This window comes from Pieris rapae, chromosome 15 (assembly GCF_905147795.1).
Source record: "Pieris rapae chromosome 15, ilPieRapa1.1, whole genome shotgun sequence".
NCBI lineage: Eukaryota > Metazoa > Arthropoda > Insecta > Lepidoptera > Pieridae > Pieris > Pieris rapae.
The window spans coordinates 264,806-291,139 of record NC_059523.1 but is presented as its reverse complement, the minus strand read 5'-3'; the positions used below and the strand labels follow the sequence as shown (position 1 = coordinate 291,139).

The 26,334-nt window shown below is 32.1% G+C and overlaps 1 long non-coding RNA gene across 1 annotated transcript; it reads left to right on the top strand.

The window, feature by feature from the left end:
• The first annotated feature begins 61 nt into the window (after positions 1-61).
• Positions 62-25,447, top strand: LOC110998234. The gene is made up of 3 exons (XR_002600357.2): positions 62-729; positions 21,599-21,658; positions 23,772-25,447. It is a non-coding gene; the product is annotated as an uncharacterized LOC110998234 (long non-coding RNA).
• Positions 25,448-26,334: the final 887 nt, after the last annotated feature.

The window sequence follows — 26,334 nt, the reverse complement described above, 5'->3', positions numbered from 1 at the left end:
GAGCGTCTCTTCGAGTTTCAGAGATGATGAGAGATGTTTCAGTTTGCCTGTAGCTCAAGCTGAAGCTGATGACGTGCTTTCTACCTGATAAAAATTGCTGAAACAAACGCAAAGACGTATGCCTCGCATTTAGGGATTTGGGGCAGACTTTAATTCAACGACAATCGAAAGAGTCGAAACGAAACAATCGAAAGAAACTGCAGCCGGAAAATACATTTTTATGATTTGGTTCGCCTCCGTTTCACATATTCGAGATGAACAATTATATCAATCACTTATAATTCTGGATTTCCCTTATCGATGACGCCATCAGCCTAGACTCAACTCTATGTAAGATAGTCTGGAATTTTCTATAATTTCACAATCACAATTTTAACTTATCGTGGTAGCCTTGCAGAGTTCAGACTGTTGCCACGCAGTACATAATACGCTCTCAAATTAAATATAAAACCTTCTTTTCACGTTATAAAGCTTAAAGTCGATTACAGCGGCTCGCCTGTGTGCGTAATGCATATGTGTGAGCCCTGCGCGTTGCATCGCGCCCTAGGTCAGTACACTTTAGTGCATCCGTGCGACTGCATCGCCTTTATTCGCAAAAAATCATGAATTAAATCAGATATCATGAAAATCATTCAGGAGTGTATAAAATGAAAACTCGTTCACATTTTCCCGATAACAGTGAAAGAAAATGGATAACTCGTCGTCTTTGTCCGACGCCATGTTGTCAACGTAAGTAGCTTTCCAATTTTTGAATTCGGAACATGAACACGCCATTTTGAAAATCGTTTTTTTTATCGAACATCTGCTCTGTTGTTTTCAATTAACGTAATTGTTTGGCATTTTTCCCAAAGTTTTTTTTTTTATCTAATTCTTTAATTAATTTACTTGTATTAAGGCTGTTTATGAAGTGATGAGTGAGAAAAGCACAAAGGCGGTGTATTTAAAACCATTACGTCACAAGAAGTACTTAAGGAGCGCCATATTGAAAATCAGCGTCGACGTCTTACAAAAGAGATTTACTTTTATTATTTTATTACTATTACACTTACAAAAATAAATTAGAAAGATAAGAAGAAGAATTTAATGTAAATGTACAGATATTATAACAATGTAGTTAAAAAGATCTTTTGGCTTTCATTCACGCATTGTAAAAAAAATTTAAAATTAAATTTATATTGAAACAAATACATGTATTTATATTTGTACAAACATTTACATAGGCTTCGGTTCGATCGCTGTTTTGAATGATTTTTAAGAAACACGTCTGACACAATTATCAATTAAATATATAATTATTAAAATCAATTACATCAAAACAACTAAAAATACTTACTCACTTTATTGAATACAATATCTATTTATCCGCATAACTAACATAGAAATATGTAATTTTACTTTACTGTATTACATCCAGCTGCGGAGAAATGTATAAACTGAAAAAACAAAAAAGCACCGGGGCCTTGCATTTAAGAAGGGTTTAGGACGTTTCAGAACATAAAGGGGAATTGCTGTAAGTTAACCTTACATTTATGACAGCACAAACAATAAATAACCTGAATTGAACCATGACACCTGCATAAAAAGTATCTCTGATGTAGTGTTTTTGTAAGTTTATACGCGGTTTTCATAAATAAATAATCTGAATAAAATTTTGTACCCATAGGGGGGGATCGTAGGGGTTGGTTATTGGGATGCAGATAGAAGATCGATCGACTGTCACGGTGTGACTTTCAATCTGAATTATTGGGTTCGGGTATTAAACAATAAGAACTTTTTCAATGAGAGCAACAATGTTTTGAGAAAACAATGTAATAATGATTTCCCCATAGGTACACATTTTCATGCAGGATATGAGGGAAACGATTTAATTTTTATAAGATTTGAATTAATAATTGTATCATGACTTTCAAGTCCTGATACAAAATGTAAATAGTGAGCTCTTTTTTTATATAGAACAGGGGGCAAACGGGTAGGAGGCTCACCTGATGTTAAGTGATACCGCCGCCCATGGACACTCTCGATGCCAGAGGGCTCACGAGTGCGTTGCCGGCCTTTTAAGAATTAGTACGCTCTTTTCTTGAAGAACTCAAAGTCTGTGTATATAATCGTTAAACTTAACTATTATTTAAATAAATAATCTGCACTCTTGATTATTTCGCAGAGGCTGATCTCCTACTTATCGAAGGAAAGTAAGGAAAATCAAAGACTCGTATTATATAGAAATTTCGATTATAGAAATTAATTTTAATAATTTTTTAATAGTACGTTTATGAAGGAAATACCTACAAAGGTGTGTCAGACTACACTTCTCCATGTCTCGGAATTTTTGTTTTCTTTGAACGAGTGCACATTCAACATGGCATCAGATAGGTAGGTTCGTTGGACTAAGTTTGGTATAGAAAGTTTCCTTTCCCTTCGCAAATTTCTCGAAATCCATTCTTCTTGACATGGCTATGACACGTCTTAATGCTGTGTCTCAACCCGCGTTATCGATCTCATTCTTTTTCGGCTAACTTTCCTCTTACGATGAATTATTTGCTACACACATACCTAGATTGAAACAAACCATCAGTAAATTATTTAAACTCGGTGTAAAATAATGTAATTTGGTGAATCTATCGAAATATACTTTGTAAATTTTCATAACAATATTCCATTCTTCTAATAAATTACTATTGTATTAAATTCAATATATATTTATAACGAGATTTGTCGTAGGTCAGTATTAAATGTCAATAGATACGACATTGAAGACACAATGACAAGTCAACAAACTCTGTAAATAAATGCTTCAAGTACGAAATTACTTTAAAATAATTATTAATTACTTCATAAAATAGATTATGCGATAAGAGTTTTGTTTACTATCACTATTGAACATTAATTCTAGCATATGTGTTTACGTTATAAAAAACATACATTGCCAAATAAATATATATATAGCGAAAACTACTATGTACCTAGGTAACACTGAAAACGTTGATCATGTTTAAAATGTGTAAGGGCTTAATGTAGAAAGCTGCCAAAACCTTTTTGTTATTCGAAGTAATCTCCGTTCCTCTCCACACATCGTCTCATTCGATCAAACCACTAAGAAAACTAGTGGGCCCATTCGGGACTCTTAAAGGGATACGTATAAGAATTTTATATTTAGTTCTTGAAAGCATTGTCCCACGACAATTCTTCTGCGCTAAGGAGGATTCTGCTTCGAGGGCGGTTCTGTCGAAATTTTTCCAAGACAATAGGCAAAAAGTGGTTGAAATATAAGGCTGCAGTAACTGTCCTTTCATCTTCTAGCACAACTGTCGCGAAATGATCCTTTCGACCAAAGAATATTGCCCCGTATCTGCTGATAGGTCACTCTCTTTTCTTCCTCTATCATGCATCGCACAGCACTGATGTTATCTACAGTAGTAGCTGTTAAAGGACGTCCCACACGAGGATCATCTTTGAGATTGTCCACGTCCAGCGTAGACCTCGTTAAACCAATCGTGGGAAGTGGCACGGGATGGAGTATCTTAAAGAAATGCTAATCGCAGCCCATTATAGCTTTGTTATTGAGTAACACCACAACAAAAGTCATAATAAATCATTGACGAAAAATTTTTTCGCGTTAGGTTCATTTTCATGTGTAACAAGAGTTTAAGATTTGCCGCCAATTCACAAAAACAAATGACACATGAATGCAAAAGATTTCATATACGAAAGAAGTTGATGTTTTCTGTAATATGGAAATTTAAGTCTTTCATTGTCAATCATTGTTGGATTATCAATTTTTACTAGGTACATGTGGTCTAATGCAAGAGGTGATAAGGCAATGAGTTTACCAAATATCAAATAATGTATATTAAATATTGTAGTTTTGGGTGTCTGTGTACCGACACGATAGAATCAAGGGGTTCACGGGGTCCCTTTCGCATTTTAAAACCACAGCCTTTTTGAAAAATAATATTTACATAGTCATATCGATCATGTACGTAGGTACATGATCATAATATTATCTAGATACTTAAATATAAAATAAAAACTATTATTCATTTCAAATCAAAAATCATTTATTCATATAGGTAACATAATGTACACTTATGAACGTCAAAATATACTTTAAATTATTCCAATTTTACATTTACTGCCAGTTCTCAAATCAAGGGCGTAGAACGGAAGAGAAGAACTGGCAATAAACTCTCCGCCACTCTTTTTAATTATTCAATTATGTGTTAGCATAGCTCAGCATAGCTATCTGCATAAACTGAATTTATGAAAGTAGATTGAAGTTTATTTATTTAAAAAAACCACTGATCCTGCAACAACATATGTGCCAGCAACATATCTACCTAATAACAAGAATGCCCCAATCCTTATACCCAATATACCCAATTCCGGGACGTAATTAAATGTTATTGACGCTCTATGACAACATGACTATCGCATTACAAAGTGCAATGACCTTGCAGAGTGCATTGATATTTGATAAAGGGCATTGTTTCAAATAAAACTTATTGGAGTTCGTTAAACCATGCGTTTATTTATATAAACAATAGAATATTACTCATTTACTCATGAGCCGGAAATGGCAGGTACCCAATGCCTAATGTGGTGACGACATACACCATAGACGTCGAAGATAGAAGATTGTCGTTGTAACCTGTGGCATCCTTCAAATTGGGTCACAAATCATCCAAATTTATTGAATGTAAACTGAACTAAGTAGTAACATTACTTTGCATCTGTATATTAGTTGGTACAAAAACGAATTATCCAATTCCTACATCCATACCGATATTCATTCATTAAATTAACCATATCTAGTTATAAAGAACACATTTCAGCTGTGACACTTAATACCAGATTGATAGATGTCATTTATTAAATAGCTTAAGTAAGCGTTAACTCCTAATGAAGTCCCTTGCTTGAAGAAAACTTAACAAGCTGTCATCAATTTATGCATAAATAATAAGACAGTAAAGAGGATTTTCAGAGAATCACGGAGAATAATTAAGAATTCCTGCCTACATATTCTAAATTGCTTACAAATGTAACTGACCTACTGACACACAACACGTCTCACTCAGCAAAGAAACCAAATGCTCTATATCTGCATTATATCATAGTTTATTTAAAACTATTCGCGTTCCTTTCTGAAACTCGCTCCTACATTGGCTTTCCATCAGCTTAGCGTTCTGCACTTCAATTGGTACCGAAAAGAAGAATTTTAGAATAAGTGTTTCTAAAGTAGGTACTCAATATAATCTTGAATTTATTACCTTTCAACCATTTCTATTTATTTGATGAAATAACAATTTATGTGCTTTCTATATAATAGGCGTGGAATTGTTACATTTTCTCATATCTGTGAGGGCTCTACGTGATATATATAGATTTGCTACATAGCATACACTTGATAAAGGACACATTTTACAATGTGTTTACGGACGTTGAGATATTAAAATAATGTCGCTTGCGAAACACGACTGTATTTCCTTATCTTTATATTATTAACAAATGGTCATACGAGGTAATATTCTAACAAAAATATCGTTAATTTTTACGCTCGAAAGATACCTATAATCAAATAGTAAAGATTCATCCTTCCCTTATGTCAAAACCTACTCAACTATTTATCATACGGCCAATAGACACATCGCGTAGACTATAAAATAAAAAACTACAAAAAATACACCCAAACCGCGTGAGTGCATCCGAAAAAAATAACCAATCAAAAATAGACCAATAGAAAATGTCTATGAGCTTGAATATGGAATGCAAGATGCGTCGTTCGAATTGGCCAATGCGATGCGTGCGCGCACGCCCTTCGAGCCCTTTCGCCTTCGAGCTGTCAAGCTGCGCGGACATCATTTGCATTTTATTACTTTTTGTACTTTATATTACAAATTGATATGTATTAAATTCAGCTCACCATTTAAATTGTATTAATTAAATAATTATTGAATTTGGAATTCCGAAACTTCCATTAAAAAATCTATTCCGATATATTCCGAATAAATTGAATCAAAATATTAGGTATTAAAGATACTAAATTAATTAAAATTTCTTATAGAATTTAAGATGTTTAATTTTTAATAATACTGCATTAACATTTATTACTTTTATATAAGTACCTAGACTTATCTACGCAATAAATTGTCTTTTGAGAGAATAGATTACGAGAATAGCATTTCTGGGTAACGATCTCCCGAAAGAAATCAAATATGAATAATCCATCTTTGAAGAGATCAAATACTTCATTCTGTGTGGATATTCATAATAATTTAAAACAGTGCCAGATATTCTCGTCGATTTTACGCATTCGATTTCAGAACTGGCAGACTATGTTTAAAAAAAACATCTTGTCTCTGTGTTGATAAAATTATTAATGAGTTTGTGGTTGATTTTGATATTCAGTACAAGAGTTTAATTATAAGTATAAATGTTTTATACTACTAACTACACTGAACTAGTGTACATTGTAAACATTCCTAGGGTGACGTATATAATGACGTCACGCAAAAACACAAGGTCAAATTAGTCAGCCTTTTGATTTAATGTGGTCTAACTATTGTTTCCATAGTTTAATTATTAATACTATGCCAGTGATACGTAGAGGTTATCCATTTTTGTGGCCTGTTCTAGGTATACTTCGAGCATAGATAGAAGAGTAGAGTTAGATAATATCCAGTGATGCTTTGGTCTCTTGGGTTGCATCTCTTACTTTGGTAATTTTCTTCTAGCAACTGTTATTTGCTTCTCTAGTAATTGAATTTGGTTTTCATTTTGTCTCTAAGCTACTGATATTTTCTAGTGATTACGGGACATGTAGTTGTGTGTCATAAGTCTAGTTAAAATTTGAATTAAAATATAACTCATTAACTGAAATCAAGTAGTTAAGTAAATATATGCAACATATTTAGCCCATTATAAAAAATGACAAAATCATACCTCTCTACCTTTTTATAATAAGGTAATTTCACCAGTGCAATCAGTCAAACTCCTACCTAATGGAAGTACCATGCTGTTGTTTTCGGGCTTCAGCCAAATGGGATCCAAAGACACGATCGGGGCAGTACCACTGTCTCACAGAAAATTGGCGTGAAGTGATGCAACAGTAGGTTCATATTGTTGAACTAACAAACTCGCGTTTCGTGTGGTGAGTCAGACTCACGGAGCTAATACCACCAAACTTCCCCCCAAGAGTATAATAGAGATTACTCTGTTCGAACTGCATTTCCCATTAGGGAGTAATCCCCAGGGTATCTCCAGGGATCCCCCTCTGGGCGTCCACCACCGGAACATGCAGCATTCGGTGGTGTGTGCGTCCACCTAATAAGGCTGCCCTTCGCATTTTGGGAGCGGGGGTCAAAACCTTCTGCCTTCTGTATACCTAGAGGTACCTACTATAAAAAAAATTCTTTCAGATTCCTTTATATACAAAACTGAATTATTTCATACCCTAATAAGTAAACGAAATCTTTAATGTGTCCACATCGATACTTTTTCGTTAAAATGCATTTTTGTTAAAGATAAAAATATTCATAGTAAATATAGTTTACAATTAGTTTGTAATAAATGTTTTGTAACTTTTAATGTCAGGACCAATAGATTTGATAAGACGTACAACTGGTATTATTTTCAATGTATACTTTGAATGTGTTGGTTAGTATTGATAACAACTTCCACATTTTCGATGAAATAACAAAAATTATGCATGTTTTGCATATAAGTAAACATTGATTCGTTGTGTCTAAATATATAAACTGAAAGATATTCGAAAAAAAAGAAACTCGAAACACAATTGATTTCTATTGTCTTTGGGCACAAGTCCTTACATTACTTATTTGTTTTACCATATAAAAATAAAAGATCTTTATTCAACCAACATCTTAGTGTCTTGTCGTGTGTTAACGTCATCGCCTGTCTAATTATAATGCTGTCTTGAAGTTTAATTTCGTTCATCTAAATATAAGTTTATATTATATAATTTAAGAATAAAAATGAATACAATTTGAAAATTGTTTACGTGTTTACTGACGTCATACGGACGCCATCTTGCATACGGGAGCGTTTTGACATTTTTGAAATTTTATTTTTATTTTTCAAGACAAATCAAACCAATACATAGACTGACGGAATTATACATATTAATGTTAATAGATTGTTTAAACAAAAATAAAAAATCTGAAATAGTTTTTAAAATCTTCTCAAATAAGTATGTTATTGTATGTATGTATGTAACATTGAACAAAATTCTTTTAGACGTTTTTGTCCGTCTAATTTAATATATTTTTTTGGCGTTAAATTGAATGTTACCTAATAATAAATATCGTATTTGTCCTATGTGTGGTTAGGTAATTACAACCGTGGGCCGGATATCGGCAGGAAGTCCCACGATGGTGGGAAGTGACGTCATAACATGCACTTAACAAATATTTCATACAAAATCATTAAATTGCTCCAATTGAAAGTGAATTTTATTATTCATTTCAACTTTCAACTCTCTCAGACCTTTTGATCGATTTGAGACGCTTTACTAATAACACAATTTATATACATATATACATAAACTATTATGTTAAGTGAATATTAACTAAATTATTAAAAAATAAATAGATGACGATAGGTACTTGTATGGTCAGTAAAGATATTTCTACAACTTATTAAAGAGAGTTAACAATGTCTGATAAAAAAAATTAAATAACATTGTCACAGTGTTATTTGACATATAATATGTATTTTAAAGTCATGATTTTTTAAAACTTTATTTCAAGTTCTTCAAAAAATATTCAGTAAGTGACTTGTTTATTCAAGTTATTTTATTTTACTGTTAAATAAGATTATTTTTTTTTATAATAAATCCTGCGTTGATAATCTATTTTCCAACTTTTTCACCCTGTGAAATCTAGAGGACAACCTAAATTTTATCTTGTTTAATTATTAAAATTTAATTAAAATTGATTCCAATTTTTATCAAGCATCACGTGTAAACTTGTCAAAATTATTCTAATGAAGATTCGAGGCCGGACAGTGACGAATATGTTTTTTTCCCATTTTATAAAAATTAATAACTAAACGTATCTACAACAAAAGAAAACTAATGAATATTTTAACTCAAATGTATTATATTACAGCCTGAGTGCCTGTAATATAGTTAGCCCATTTTTATTTAATTTCTTTCTTATTATCGATCCATAACTGTAAATACGAAAAATTCGTAAAGACATAAAATTCACTACGTACTAGTTTTTTGAAGTCGCTAATAAGGGAGACAAGCCTTAGATTTGTCGAAAAGCAGTATTCAACATGAGATCCGCCTCTTTTTAGAAAAGTTGGTTAAGAAATAAGAACGTTCGATTTATAAAACGTTAAGGTCGAGCGGCGCGGGCGCCGGCACCGTTAGCTTTAAAGACAAAGTTGACAAGTCACAGCCATCTCGCTCTAACGCAACGCCTCCCGCCTACATGGAACCGGCACTCTCAATAATTAGTCTTGATACTTTATTTTTGGATAGCGTTATACACTAATGCAAATTTAAATGGTCATTTGTGATATTTATTGGTTTTATTATTATCACACTGCTTTTTAAATTTCTCGGTGTAACTTAATATATAAGGATGTCCGCAAAGCAAAGATTGATATCAAAATGCCGTATTGTTTTTACTATATGTAGGTGTATAACACAAGTTTATTTTATAAATAGTATTATTACTTCTACAAGTTTTCTGTAAAAATTAAAATACCAAGAAAATTTCATTCAATTTAAGCAGCATAATATCGAATGTTGATGACCCTCATTCTGAAAACGTACTTTACGCGGTAATTTGTGTCCATGGACGGAGGTGTCATTTAATATCAGGTGAGCCTCCTGCCTGTTCACACCTTGTCATAAATATACCTATTAAACATCAAACGTAGACGTAATAATATCAAAATGTGAACTTAGTAAGTAATAAAAATTTAATGTACCTAACTGAGAATACTTATATTTATTTTTGTTGGTAAAACGAAGCAAAACAGTAGTTCTGTCCTTAACGTAGATTTTATTGGATAATTAAATTAACTTGCACTTAGGTACCTTGAGGGCCAGTTTCACAATGTCCGGATAAGTTCGAAATAAGCTATTTGTTACTTATAGGTAGGATAAATAGTATTTTTGCGGTCTGTCAGATAGCGCTATACGTCATGAAATTCGAAGTATCTTATTTGGAACTTTTATCTTTCGAATAATTTATGTGTTGCATAGCTATTTGGCACTTTATCCATACATTGTGAAACAGGCCCTTAATGTCAACAGTTTGGTTGTGGTCATACACATGGAACAAGGTTTAATAAATTGCGCTTTGAATTTATCCTGCTTTGTCGTAAAGATTCATAATTAGTATATTTAACAAAGATGTTTTAGTTCTTAGCGTGAACACCAATTTTAATGATGGATGTGAGTAGCATAAAACTTTTGCAATTGTTGTGAGCTGAATTTTATGGTCGTTTTGTAATAATAATAATAAATATTACAAAACGACCTCCTGCTGACGGCAGGAGTAAATTTTAGATCTTGTATTAAAAATAAATTATCGATCGGAAAAAAAAGATAGGCTTAGAAAATATGAGCATGCTATGGATGTTTTATATATATTTATTTTATGAAATAGTTGCAGTGGGATTAATTTTATAAAATATAGTATATAAAGTATAGTATGTAAGTAATGTTTTCTTAATGATAATCACATTAAGAATCTCGAGTGGCTTTATCATACCGTCGCAATCGAGTTGCCTAGCCCATTAATTAAGGGAGAGAAGGGTTTTCAACAAGAATCTTTTCCATTTATTTTAATTCTCGTTGTAATAAATTAGATAAAAACCATAAGAAGTTACATACAAAAAACATTAGGTACTATTTTTTTCATTAATCTTTATTTTTATTTATCTACCTATATTTTATTACGCCTACCAATGACTACAACTCGTATATTACTATTATAACTAGTATTATACTAGAGACAACTACTATTATAACTAGAGATTTGTTTCGTAAATTGAATCGTAAGTACCTACTTTATATCATTAAATCAGTATTGTGTTCAACTACTACTTTTTTCTTAAGCGTGGATAAGCTATCTTAAAATAAATAACGAATAAATTAAAAAAATAAGTTTCGTACAACCCTTAGTGGCACTTTAATGCTATCTATAAATAGTTTCCAGTTGCTAGGTTACTGTCGCTATGCAAATTCTATGAAGCCAAGCTGCATGATTCACGCATTCTACTTTTTGCACCATTCACTGCTTCAAGGTCACTGCTTTCTCAACCACACTGGCGTTCAATTGTTATATTGAGTTTTCATTATTATAAATTATTAATAGATGTCATAAGAACACGATTATTATCATTAGTTACATTTGACGCAGTATTGTATAAATTTAGACTTGTAATTAAGATTCTAATTAAATTATTTATATTTAAGTATTTCAATTATATTATATCTTTTTCCTTAAAATTCTGAAGACATTTACATAGGACACTTGAGTTTTTGACACATTTGAATTTGGTCTATATTTACATAATACATTGTCTTCTAAATACCAGTTTAATGTTTCACTTTATACGATACTTGAAAAACAAAAAAAAATGAGCACACCTCAAACTTATCCAATAATCAAGACCGCATAGTCGCAGTATATTGATCGAAATTCAAGTTCGGAACAAAAAGTAGACTGTACCCCGTCCTTCCCGCACGGCGTTAAATTACGTAAGTTCGAGCGAGATAGCTACGCGACGTCAGTAGGCCGGTACATTGAACCCTAATTTGAGACGGAGCTCCTAAAATAGCAGCTATCTCCTTCAAACTGAGTTTAATACATTTTAAAGAGGTTAGGTCTCTCCGTAATTCACTACTTTCTTTGGTGATTTGACATTTTTTTATGAAGTCTAGATTTTTCGGAATGTAGTGCAGTAGTTTTGGATGCAGTGTGATAAATCTGATTGACTAAAATTTATTTTACGACTAATTGATGAACCAGTTAATGGGCTTTTTGAACTTTTTTTAACGTCTTTCCTGTGATATATAGGGCTTGTGTGTTTTAAAAGTGGCGGAAAATAAAATTTGTTTAATTAGTGAAAACATTTTAGGTGTGATTATAACTTTTACTTACATTTGTGTTATTGATTTCATTTAATGTGATTGTGGTTTAAATACAATTAAAAAGAATTATTATTTGAGAGGTATGTATTATTAAATTTACTTCAAAAATTTATCTAATCTATGTCTTAAAAAAATATCTTTGTCTAAAAAATATAATTACACACAAAATGTTTAACTGTTCAAATTGAATCTTCCGTGGACGGGTAGTCCGATTAGGTACGATTTTTTGTAATATTTCTGTCTTGATAATGAATAACTTAATATACTTATTTAATTTTTAGTTTTTGTGTGTAAAAGATGTTTTTGACCATAATTATATTCAAAGTTAAGTTATTATGAATTCGTCAGTAGTGTATGGTGGTGGATTAAAAGTGGTTTTAAAATTATTAAACAATTTAAATGTTGCCCTTACAATATTTTTTTTAATAAGACAGTGAATTAATTTAAAAAATATCGAAGTAAAATATATATAACTTAAATAATATTTTAACATAAGTACATACGAAATAAGTATTAAATATAGTAACCCTTAATAACAAAATATCAAGCAAGCCAAAAAAAATTATTGAAATCCTATAACATATTTAATTTCCACTTGTTATTTAAATACACAGTAATGTAATCCTAGTCATGTCATTACTTTTTGATGAATTTTTATTTTCTGACTGCAAGAGAAAATGTTCAGTTACCTTTATTATAATTATAAAGATTTAATTAAATATCTTTTGGACGAATTAATTTTGACCTCTTAACCATTATCTAATTCAGTTTGTTAGGTTTCAATTATACTAGCGCCATCTAGCGTCAAGTAGAAGAATAAGCGAAGAAAAGTGGCAAATTAATAGTTTTGTTAATAACCACTCAGGCCGAGTTCCGCTCGCCAAACCGGCCCGAGCTGAGATGTAAAAAGGCCCTTAGGGCTCAACGAGATTACATTCATAAAAAAAAATGTTTTGTTAATAAGAATTTAAAGGCACCATTTAAAGAACATTGATGACAATATTCAATATTTTCTAGACTATTTTTGACGCAAAAGTAATTAATTATTTATCAAAAAGTGCATGTCCATCACTCGTGAGTGCTCATCTCGACGCCCTCACAAGACAAAAGGACAAAATCTGTAACATAACTTAAGTCCCCATTTTTATATACTTATTTACTATTAATCATTATGAAATAAGTTTTTTCTTTAGGTATACTTTAGGTGTTAGTTTGTACTAACATCAAAGTATTTTTATACCATTGGCCTGTTTCATCTTCTAAGGCAACAAGAAATAGGTATTTTAAAAAGTTTGACCCATTTATCTATCTACCTAACCATATTCAGCCTTTAAAATAATATAATTATTTATTTTATGAGATAATACCGTTATTTTTTACTATATATAGTACTGACGTGAATTCTATTATGAGCAACTCTAGGGCAATTAACAAATGTCTGGTAAATAAGGACTACAATTTACGATTAGTTATTTTTTTAAATTTAATATTACTAAGATTAAAATTTAGATACAACAGATAGATTGGGATATTAACCTAAGTACATAAAGATAATAGTAATAATTTAATAAATTAACTAATTAAAAAGGCATAAATAATTACAAAATAATTCATTTGACACAAACCAGCTTAATAGTGGCAGTATTGTTTTATTCGTTGGACCTGGGTTTGTTTTCTTAGTAGAAAAGGTTCTATTTACTCAAAATAAATAACCAATACACGGCATGTGTCTGTCACATATTGACAAGATAACTCGTACACTACATTAAGAGAGATATAGTATTAAATATATATAAAGATTGAATATCCTTGAACAATGCTAGCATTTTTAGCAACATAATACATTTTATCATGTCACATCTTGTCTGGTCTTGAATCTTTCCATTGATCTGAAGATAGAATATTCCGAGACGGGACTCGAACCCGCCACCGTGTCATTGCCACGTGAACTCTGCTTTGTTTCCATTATGTTGCGAGTTACACTATAGACGTTTCCTATTTCTTGTCATAATTTACCTTAAATTTATGGTATTTTATCATTAAATGACTTTATTAAAGCTAAAAGCTAAATTATCTTAACTTAAAAGATTAATTTATCTTCAGATTTTAAGTCAAAATATTTCTAACAATTCTTGGATACTCATGACAATTATTGTAAAAAGTTATCAATTTTTAATAACTAAAGTATTTGAAATAATAACAGCCATGAGATTAATTATTTATTAATAAAATATACTTACGTCAACCCCGGTAGATTATAATAAAAGATTCAACCATTTCGTAGTGAGTTTCTGTCTGTCTTTGTCTTATACATTTTAAAACAAATGTATTATATTAAAGTACATTTATTAAAAATATAATATAATATTGTGGATTTGTAAGAGACACACAAAAGACATTGAAATCTACATTATTTTCCGTAAAAAAAATTGGAAAACATTTAAAAAGATTCGTATGTTTTCATAAAGACGGGAAATTCTCGTGCCGTATGACAAAGAACACTGTCTGCGTATCACGGTAGCCAAACCGGTCGAGACGAGTACTCAACTGAATCACGCACACACAGACTCTATCCGTGTTTCTATAACTTAACGATTACGAATCGTTTTACTTTATTATTCTTTTAAACTACCTTTTGTCCGGGGCATGAATCCAATATTATAATTGTTATTGGTTTTAGTGAATGAGTTTAACAATTTTAACACACTTAATATTAAGTATTTGAGTTATTAGCTTACGACACTTAACTGCAATTATATATATAAATATGTTAATTCGTTGCGATCCGATGACGATCCCAATGTTGAACTACCTCTGTAGCTTGGTGGTTAACGCAGATAAGGTTTGGGCTAGGTGTTTGATTCCCGGTGAACCATCAATTATTTCAAATACAATAGAAATGGAAAAGTTGGTCTGTTCTTAGCCCCATTCAAAAATTAATATTTGCTTTCAATCTATAAATTAATGTGAGTTCACTTATCTTTATGTAATAAAACAATTCCTAATGCTGTATATAGCATATGAGTAAATTTAAAAACAGTTGTTTTTGTGTTTATCTTAATTAATGGTCAAGGTATTTTGTTGTTTATAATTATATTAATATATATAAATATATTTATGGATATATAAATATTGTAATGTTTAGTTTGTTGTGCACTGACTAAGTCAGTGGCGTCACCTATTTGAATTTGAACGCAGCTTTTTTAATTTTTTTAATGCATCTCGTGCTGTGGGGATTAAATCTTATTATTCTATAGAAACCCTAAATTTCACCATGGGGTGAAAGTGACCCGCCATTGGTGCATACGACCCCATATTATTAACCAATCGGGGCTAAAGTCCAAAATGCATGGGGTGAATAATTTTTTCCAACTTTATTTTTATGTGCAACGAATTTTAGTTTTTTTTTCAATTTTAACTGAATATTTTAACATTATATTATATGTGAAGAATAAATGTGATATTACCAGAGCTAAACGCATTGGCGAAAACTAGACTTTGTAATAATCGATAATTGACCTACCGCAATGTAACGCTTAGCCTAGGTCGGGATCAAAAACAAAATCTATATACCTAGTTATGAGTAACTTCAGTTGTTCGCTATATTAACATAGTTTGGGGTGGAGAAAACATTGATTGATTTAAAAAAATCACTCATGTTTAAAAAATATCGTTATCCAAGTAATGTATAATAATAGAAAAAAATGACAAGAATATCTTAAGATAATTAATGCCATAATCCCACGCAATCTGTTGCTTTGATAAACGAAATAGACTCAAAAATGCGTCTGCCCTACGTATCACCTTGGGGAATATAATTAATATATTAAAAATTAATTCAATTTGTGTCAGATTTTTCTGAAATTTTTTGTAATGTACGTGCAAAATTTTAATACATTTACTTTAAAAAATAAACCATACACATCTTCATTACATTTATTCTCTAGTATTTCCCCGTCACTAAATAAATTTTGAGTCTAGATCCATTGAGATTATTAAAAAAATATTCCTCTCTATGGTTTCGTCTACTCATAAAAATCCCATTCACTATGCCCTATTATTGACGATAAATTGTCTGGATAAGTTGTCAATGAAAATTAAACTTTAATAGAAGTGAATATGGTCGTAAGTGTTTCGACATTCTCTTATGCTGGTAGTACAGACGAGACATTAAAAAATTGATACGCCAGTTTCGTGCGAAATCCGCAGCGGAAAGACGTGTTGTGTGGAAGCCAAAAAGTTATATTCTTTACGTAAATTTTGTTTTTCGCTTGTAGATTTGATAGTTCTGTTATTAATTTGTGTATTGTAGGGGTTTTAGAACATTAAATCTACTTTTAAATGAGGTGTAATTATAGAAATAGTGAAGAAAAGTGTTGTGTGAAGGTGGGGTTGATTTTTGGATTTCAGGTATCGTTTTGGACAACATTTTTATCTATTAAACAAAACGTTTGTAATGAAATTATAGTTATAGCTTTCAGTTTTAAGATTTACTTAACATAATTATACTTAGAACCCTAAATTATTATTTTCTTTTTCTAATTATTCAATAACTTGTAACGAAGTTTATGGCCATTATTATTAATGTCCCATTGTGGGGCACGGGGCATTGAACACATCTCCACTTAAATGCAACGACGACCCGGGTTAAAAGTAAAAAAAATACGTATGACGTTAATTAAAATTTAATTGTAATATATATATAAGCATGAAACCCGGAACAATTTCTCTTTCCTCAGGAATCGAAACTAAGCGACAAAAGTGGATTTGAGTTCAATTGGCTGATGTCCTGACATTGGCACGTAGCAATGTCTTTATCATAAAAAATATTAATGCCATGAGATAGGTTGTTTAAGACAAACAGAGTCGGCTAACGTATATTTTTAAACACTGGCTGTACCACGGCTACATCCACAAGCACCATCATGTCCTCGCAAGGCCTCGAAACAATGTGAACATAAGCCACAAAAAGGCCTCCTCAGAGTGGAGTCGTTCATAGATAATTTTCCCAAATTGTATGTATTTAAATCTATTATGAATAACCTTGCGGGTCATGAGACTCCGCGCTTCACTGCGCCAGACATATTGTTGCCCACACGCCTTAATACAGTTGGGCGATGGGAAAATGGGATAATTTCATATACTTACAACAAAAAGCACGTGAAGCCTCCAACGAGGTAATTCTAATTACATTTGTGCTCACGAATACTACTTTTGGTCGAATTTCGACTGGATATACTGTCATATTATGTAGAAATGAGAAATGAAAGTTTAGTCGAATGTTAAGAGTCTTGATTTACAAACATTCTTTCTTTAAAATAATAACTAATCAAATAATTAAAGAAAAATCCAAAAAGTACTTCAGATAACGGTGCCACGCCCTGCAGCTACCCTCCTATATATATAAAAAAAAATCAGGAATCCAGATGAAATAAAAGTTATTTAGGTATACCAATTCATATCTACTAACTTGGGTATTTAAAAAAAACATACAAATATACATACACTTAAACGTAAAAACAAAATAAAACATTAAGTAACCTAAAAATTTTGTAACCGTTAAAAATTCTAAGCTCGTCGCACCGAAAACTTTTTCTGCAATCTATACACCAAAATTAGGTGCCAATTGAAAAATCCTTTTAATTCGCAAAAAATCGATATCCGATACAAAAAATCGATCTTTTGTTCGCGCCCTTTTGTCGAGTAAAAAATTGATAAAGGTTTAAAGAAATCAATAGAATCGCGTGACTGAGCGGAAAAAATTATACCCCGTTTTGGGGTAAACAGGGATTTCGCGAAAGTACACTCGTGAGCAATGTTACATTATAAAGGCTTTGAATTATTAATATTCTCTGTTATTAGGTATATATTCCTATGCTGTTTCTGCGTTTATGCGTAAATACGCAGAGAGAAACAGCAAGGGTTTGTTTGGTTGAACACTAATCTTAAACTCTTAAAACACAATGTGGCAGTCATACATATAGTAGGTAGGCAGCAGTATAATTACATTTATCGAGATGATAGAGTAGAAAAGCAATTTTTTTGTTATAGTCGACTGCAAAACAACTTTTGCCTTGATGTACTTAATGCAAGTGCGTATTGTCTGTACGGACCAAGTATCGTAATATAACATATTTTCGCTATCACAGTACCCGCCAAAATAATTAGTATAGCCATTGAGTTTTTTTATTTATTTCTGCGCGAATTGAAATCAGCTGCGCCAAAAGCGATGGAACAAAAGTTGTCGACCCCGAAAGGGATGCGTACAATACGACTTTTTTTACTTACTTTTTTAATTTTTATTTTATAATGCGCTAGAGTTGTGTGGATATTACTTATGATTACGTGAAAATATAATCTAAGTCATTAAAACAAATATTCGAGTACCTATTAAAAATAAAGTTTATAGATATGAAATTAGTTTTTTAAAGAATTGAGAACAGATAGGATTGAACTGATACGTGGCTTAAGTTAGTTAGAGGCTCCTTTGATTTTAAGTTAAAATGGTTTCTGTTATTTTTAATAATCACAAATGTTTCAAATGATAGCAACAATACTTGTATGAGTATACAAGTATTGTATACTCATACAAGTATTACTAGTAGTACTAGGTAGTACTAGGCTTATATAAAAAAGACATATCATCTGTATTCTTTCGTATAAAAATCAACAAAATTCGCGTGTACCAAAAGATCTCCGATTGGCGAAATAAGAACAATCCGAAGATAAGTTTTGGGTAGCGTTTTGCTTCAAACAATTTTTAACCGATTTTAAAAGGTAATGGCGCTAATCATACCCTCTATCTGTACACAATAATACTTTTATTTTCAGTAGTTTGACGCGTTAAGGTTTTTAAAGTCAAGGTTTTAAGTCGAGTTAAGAAAAATACTGCGTAAATGAGCGACCTATACGAATACTAGTTGTGCAAAAGGAATTGCAATTGCATCACAATATAATTAAAAGGCAGGTTTAATACACTAGGCCCTATATGGAATGTACCTACGTGTATCGTGTTTTTGAAAATATCCTTAGAGGTTTGAACAGCTCTCTACACTGGAACTATTCCAACGATTATAGTTCTTTAAGGCATGGCAGAATAAAACGGGTTTCCTAAGAATTTCAACTATTAAGTTATGTACCGGTTGAATTCTAGAATCTAGATCTTTAAATCGTCAATCAATTCGTGACACTCGCACAGACGGACATACTTACTTCCAAGAACCAGACAGGCTTCTTACACCTCAAGTATCGAGGAAAGCGTGCTGGTGTAACTCACTCGCTGAGGCGGGTGACAGATATGTTAACGCTTCGTGTCCCGGGATTAAGTGTACCAATAAATTAATATAATAATATGGTTAAATGAGAAAGTAATCTAATTATATAATTACATTTTTTTTGTAAAAAAAGTAAATAATGCAAGTTGTACATCTTGTTTTAAGCAAATCAATATAATGCATTAATTATTCATATTTTTTTAAAGATTTTGATCTCCAGATTTGACCTTATCTATGCGAGAATAAAAATCTTAACTTATAAGGATTTTCGGCACATTTATACATTTCTTCTATACTATTATAGGGCCATACATTCAAAGAGATAATTATAAAAATAAAATGAAACGCCCCCTCTCACAACACGCACCACACGCCAACCGGTTACGAAGGAGGTCACAAAGAAAAAAAATGTCTAGCTGCAGTCTGCCGCGAGTTGATATTTTTATCCCAAATGTGGCTGCAAACCGGTCAATTGCATGTCTGGCTTCTTGAATATGGGTTAAACAGACATTTAAATTGCCAAGGCCCAGTTCCCAGACGAGGTGCAACTTATATCGAGGTTCAATCTATTTAAGGATCTTTCTATGTATTTATATTTTAACTATGGTGACAGTGTCTTATTTACAAAATAGCTTAAGTTCCGAAACAATACGGTAAAGAAAAGAGAGTACCAATATCAATAATTAATCCTAAAAAGGCCGGCAACGCGCTCGCGGTCCTCTGACATTATATATATATATATATATATATATATACTCATAAATCATGACAATGAATATATTATTAAATTGCAAATAGTGACAAAATTAAAATAAATTACTTGTACTTAAATGAAGTCAGCCAAAAGCCAGTAAATACTGTTTCTGATACGAATTTAGGATGAAAGCAAAAATGCAGGCAAAAGTCTGTTTCGCTTGCTTTCGTCAATAGAGGGATTTATTGTCAACGATAAAGATGTCTTTATGTCATTCGAGGAACAATTAAGTAGAGTTGGCTTTGGCAGTACCTGACATCACTCGAACTTTATTTGCTTAATTCAGATATTGATGATATCCACTGCTATTTTAATATTGAGAAATATCAAAGAATTAGCTCCAAATAAGCTAGACAAAGCGGTATAAATAGAAGGACATAGCCATTTAAAAGCCAATAAAGAAGGAACGTTTGGGAACTATTGAAATAATTTTTTTTAACTTTGTGCCAGTGAAACCTCGAATGATGTGTCATGTGTGGTGATACATCACTAGCATTACTTAGAGAAGGATGGTATATAGTAGCATCTCCCTTCAGAGGCGTGAGTTGTGACGTCACTCGCGATAATTGTCACCGGAAACGGGACAGACGCGCAGACGCATGTACGCTGAATAATAGCGTAAGAGGTGCTCATTCGTTTGAGGCACATTCAATGCAATGGTTTAGGGCCTCAACCCAAGATGAGGCAACAGTCTCCACGTTCTTCTACTCAATCATTGTACTAGCCTGGCAATTGAACGGATGATTTTACTGAATACTCATTTGCCTTGGAAATCAACGAAAGAGATTTGAAGTTGGCCCTTGTCCCATTGGGAGTCACGGGGCCAAACAACATTCGTCTATTAGACCTCTGGGTACAATTAACAGTCCGGTACTGAGTTTACTTTAGTAACGCTGTCAGGTGTCATCCATAGATGACACAATTTCAATTGATCAAAATCAATTTTGTTGAAATCGAGACATTTCAATTTGAAAAAAAATTCCCTAATTTAACAATCCATGAAAATTAGAAATTAATTCCATTAAAATGGAGTAAACTTTACAATTCATGAAGCAGCTCTCACTATCAAAACTGTTTACAATGTTGAAAATCGTATCGCTTTGTGTACAACCGTTATTGTTATCAAGATTAAACAAACAACCAAATGTGTCATACAGTTCGAACCATGGCAGATAAAGAAATTGTTTAGATTTTTGCCATTAAAAGTACCGATACCTACTCAAAAGGAGCCTTTGAACCTGAGGCCGAAACTGTATCTCTTGCGTTCATTGCCACTAGAAGAGTCGTTTTGGACAATATTACTATCTAAATCCTTAAGGTGGCTAATGTTATGGAAATATGAACACATCATGATATTTCCGCATTTATTTTAATGACGGCATGTTAAAAATTTAATTACAATCCTAATATAATCTCTAATTAGTTTTTTCTCAATTCCAGGAAGAGAAAAACGGTGAAATTCAACATTAACGGAAATAGACGAGGAAATATTATGTTAAGGTGATTATATTATTATATTTTACATAATTTACACCAGGACATTCTTATAATAAATATTTGTCTTATTTCACGCTGTCATTTCTTACAGCAAGTACCTATGTATGTCTTATAAGGCATGCGACTCACGATGTAATTCTTTAGTCTTTACCGTTGACAAAGAAAGACAATTCCACTGGCGTACATTTACGAAGGTTTATCGGCTAAGAAATGCTTCTGAAATCGACAATGAACCCATGACTTCTGAGTTGAAACGTGTAAAGAGAAATTGCCAATAAATCTATTTATAAAATAAATATAATATCGGAGTAATATTAACTTTAATTGAATTTGCTATTCTAAGAGGAAAGTCCATAAAGTTAGGACGAAAATTTACTTAATTAAGAATATTAAGAAATCAATTCAAAGCTAGGTACTTATAAAATCGATACAATAAAAGTATAAAAATAAACAGACAGGAATATTATTTCGAGTGGGTATTGAACCTACGACCTGTCGAGGGTCATTGCGTGGCAGAGGTCAAAGACCGATTACGTCGAGTTCAACGTATGCCAATTTTCATGAATTTTCACAGATTCCTTCACTGTTATTGATGCTATTTATTATTATAGATATAGATACTATTTACATGATTATTTGAGGTTTCATCACTGTACGGACTATAGTCAAGTGGTGAGCCAAGTTCCGATCAAGATTTCTTAATTCTTATAAGAATTTTAATTATGTATAAATAGAATATTAAGTATGAAAATGTTTACAGTACATTGTATACAGTATTGTCGGTTTGTTCTTGTATTTATCTATTAGAACAAATGACTAATTGATACTGAAGTAGGCGGTTTTGTAACGAATTTCATATCGTTTCTCTTTAAAGTAATAACAATTTAAATTGTTAAATTTTCAGTTAGTTATATTGTTACGTAGCAATTCCTAATGGGACTATATGATGATAGACGAGAGATGCCTTGTATATTAAAACGATGTATCTGTATTTATTTGTGTTTTAATTCACTAAAAGTTAAGAGAAGAAGAGAAGACTTAGCTCCGTTGCACTCTGGAGTGAAACACTGGTGTCACATTCGCAATAATGCCATTATTTAACTTAACAAAACTACTTAAAACTAGATTGTCCCAGCTAGAATCTCGCTATCAAGTTATCCAGGGGGTGTCTGAGCGACGTCTAGACGGGAGGGAGGGGGTGGAGGGTTCGTCTAGACAGCTGATCTCGTCTATGGATCTGTGGTCTTCCTGTGTTTTGTTAACCACTATCTTGCTTATCACTGTAAAGGTGATCTGAGCAGAATGTTGTTTATACGATAATTTGGTTATTTTAAAACCCCAAGTAGTCTTTTATTATCTGGGATGTAACTTTGCAACTAATACTAATAAACAACTACCTCAATAGGATTTCTGCGTCTTTAATTATATTTTATCAATAACTACTTTTTTATTTACCAACTGGAAATAATAATTGTGCCACCGAGAATCGAACCCTCTGCCACTGAGGCGGCTCGCAAGCTGTAACTGCTAAAAATGTACAAGATGAGAAATAAATGAATACATATAAAAAATGTGATTCTTTAATTCCATTAGCCAATTGTCTAATTATTTACACTAGGTCATTGTGATGTTTCCGTTCGGTTCCCTTAAACGTCTAACTGTAGCGAATCGATAAAAAAACACAAAGACGATCTTTTGTTGTCGACGCTCGGTTTTTTAGTGTTTTTTCAACATTTTTAGCGGATTTTTTTTCTTATTTTGTAAAATCGCGAAACATCTGTTCAATTTCCCACGACTTACCGTTTAGCTTCACACCTGTTGTACAACTTTTGCTTTTATTACACTTACTTCCCTCTACGACTTTACTTGCGTCAATCTGGGAAATAAAATGTTTGTGTGACATATTATAATAATAGTATTCAAGAAATTAATTTAACAAGTTCGGTCCCTCTTGCATCATTCCCTCGAGGGGTTACACTATTTATTTTGAGTTGAGTTCAGAAAAGTACCAGGTCTGAAAGGGAAAACATTTCATTGTTAATAATGGAAAACCCAAGATTTGTATTTAAAAAAAATACATTTTGCACCTATGACATAAAAATATTTCACTTTTCAGGACATTGGATGCAGTTGACGAAATCACCCAACCGATGCACAAATGAGGATTCCATGACTGTGTTGGTGATGTTCCCATATGCCTTACTAGGAGTCCATACGTCACGGGAATTTATTTTCATTTCTTCTATTACTAAGAGTTTAATTTAGACGAGTACTTATGAATTAAAATGATGTTCAAGCTGGTTTCAATAAAAGCACTGACGGATCTTTGTCGAGAAAATCTGCGATTTCCTCGGAAACAACTGAGTCGATAAGATCTTTGCTCATTTCGCAATTATTTCCGATTTGTATTTTATCACATAATTTAAAATGGATAGCGGAAGTAATCTCGTTTTGCCTGTCAAGTGTGTCAGGTAACGGCCGATCATTTGGATATAAAAAGCAAAACTAATTATCCAAATGTAAAAAGATGGCCCATGCCCCGTGGGAGTGTTACAAGACTTCATACTGATTGTGGCCATGGGTAATAGAAATATTGTTTTCATAGTTGTATTTTCGTAGACATACCTATTTTAAATCTAGAATCAGCTCAGTAGTTAGTATGTATTTTGATGTATTTGCTTGTGTAACTGGTTATGTTCTTTATGGTTTTTAATTTAATTTTGTTTTTTTAAAATATGGCGACTGAACCATTCTGTACACTAGCGATATGTAAATGCACATTTTGTTTCGGCTGCCATGTCTACTTAATGTTTTGTTGACCTATTATAATTTTTCTCCCACTTAGCTTTGGACCCTCTCAACTGGGACCCGTAGACCCGAACTTGTGCGCAAAGTCGTATGGAAGACTAGACTGTGACGAATCCGTCTCACGTTTATAACCGCATATTGCGTCCGCACAAAGTGCTTGGCGGACGATTCTGCCCTTTCTTTATCCGATATCCAATTTATTGTGCTAGGCTAAATTTTATATATCAGCACCATATTTTGTATTGTTTAGAAGAGAATAGGGATTATTAAGGATAATGACCGACCGATCTATTCTCATCTGCATTTAATATCACAATAATATGACAAAAAGAACTATTATCTATGTTATTCCAAAGAGTACTTATAATCTGTGTTCATGACGTCATTTATATTTAAAAAATTCATAAAAGGTCAATTATCCAAGATAGAAACAATGTTTGGTCAATCTCCTTGACAGCGGAATGCGAATTTCGTGTGACAGCTTTTAGTCGCACGTCTACGTCATCCACACAAGTTTGGTGATACGCGGGAACAGTTTTGGCGGGATTTCGACGCTTCAACATTTTTGGTTACCTTTTTATTATGTGTGTTGTGTTATTATTTCGTAGAATTTGTTTTTATAAATTTATATAATTCGCTTTCATATAGCTAGTTTTTGCAAATAATAACTTTCTCTTAGTAAAATATACTAAAATGTAGAGTTACAAGTATCTTCGTAATTTGTTCATTTAAAATTTATTTTTAACGTTATCTAGGTAAAATAGACCATGTCGGGTTGAGGTAGTAGGTTGTATAGTACAGTATTACACCATTTAGGAGAGACTGTATAGCCTGCTAACTTTACTCGCTGTGGGACATTCCACACGAAGACTAGGAAGACCAGAAGACTGCAGAGCACACTGGAGGACGAGATAGAAGCATACATAAAATAATGGTACCTTTATCTTAATAACGTTAATATGCACATATTCCTTCTAAAAAGGATGTATCTAAATGTAAATAATATGTATATAAATGTGTTTTCATACCTCTCTCCTTCCTTCTATCTTTATTCTCATTAAAAAACTAGTTTTAGAGAATAAATGGGCAGGTCGGATATTTCAATTGGAAAAACCAAAGAGAAAAAACTCTATACTTATTATACATTTATAAAAAAAGCCTATTTATTTCTTGCCCGAACAAAGTGAATTTAATGCTATTATTACATATCTATATATTTTTAAGATAAGTGCTATTGTTTACCAACATCGAAATAAGTACAAATTCATCTATAAGAATAAAGCAAAATGGAGTCTGTGGCGAAAATTTTTTGAATATGAAAAAATATTCAATTCCTATTCAATATTGTTAATGATAATGAAAATATAATAATAAAACTGATAACGGTTCTATTCATTACCCTTGCCATATTTTTATGTAATTATTGTATTGTATATACTTATATGTATTACTTTTGGAAGTAGATGATAACTAATTTAGTTCACAGACTATACCCAAAATGTATTTTGTGTAAATAAATGACTTCCCAACATACTAAGTTGTTTATTATTAAACGTTATAAATACTCCATAAAATATTGACAGTGGTGCTATAAACAGTTTAGGCATAGGCCTCATCTGTTTCGTGATATTTTTTCATTATTAAATAGGCCTCACGAAATTCTCCTTCGCCGCACAAGGGTCGTCCAAGAAAAGTGCGTACCAATTCTTTTAAGGTCGGCAACGCACTTGCTAGCCTTCTGACAATGTAAGTGTCCATGGGCGACGGTTTCACTTAACACGAGCCATCTGCCTAGAAGTACTTAAAATAATAAGATTCTATACCCTATAATTAATAACAAAAGGATTTTATTTTTTGTAAACACAATCCTT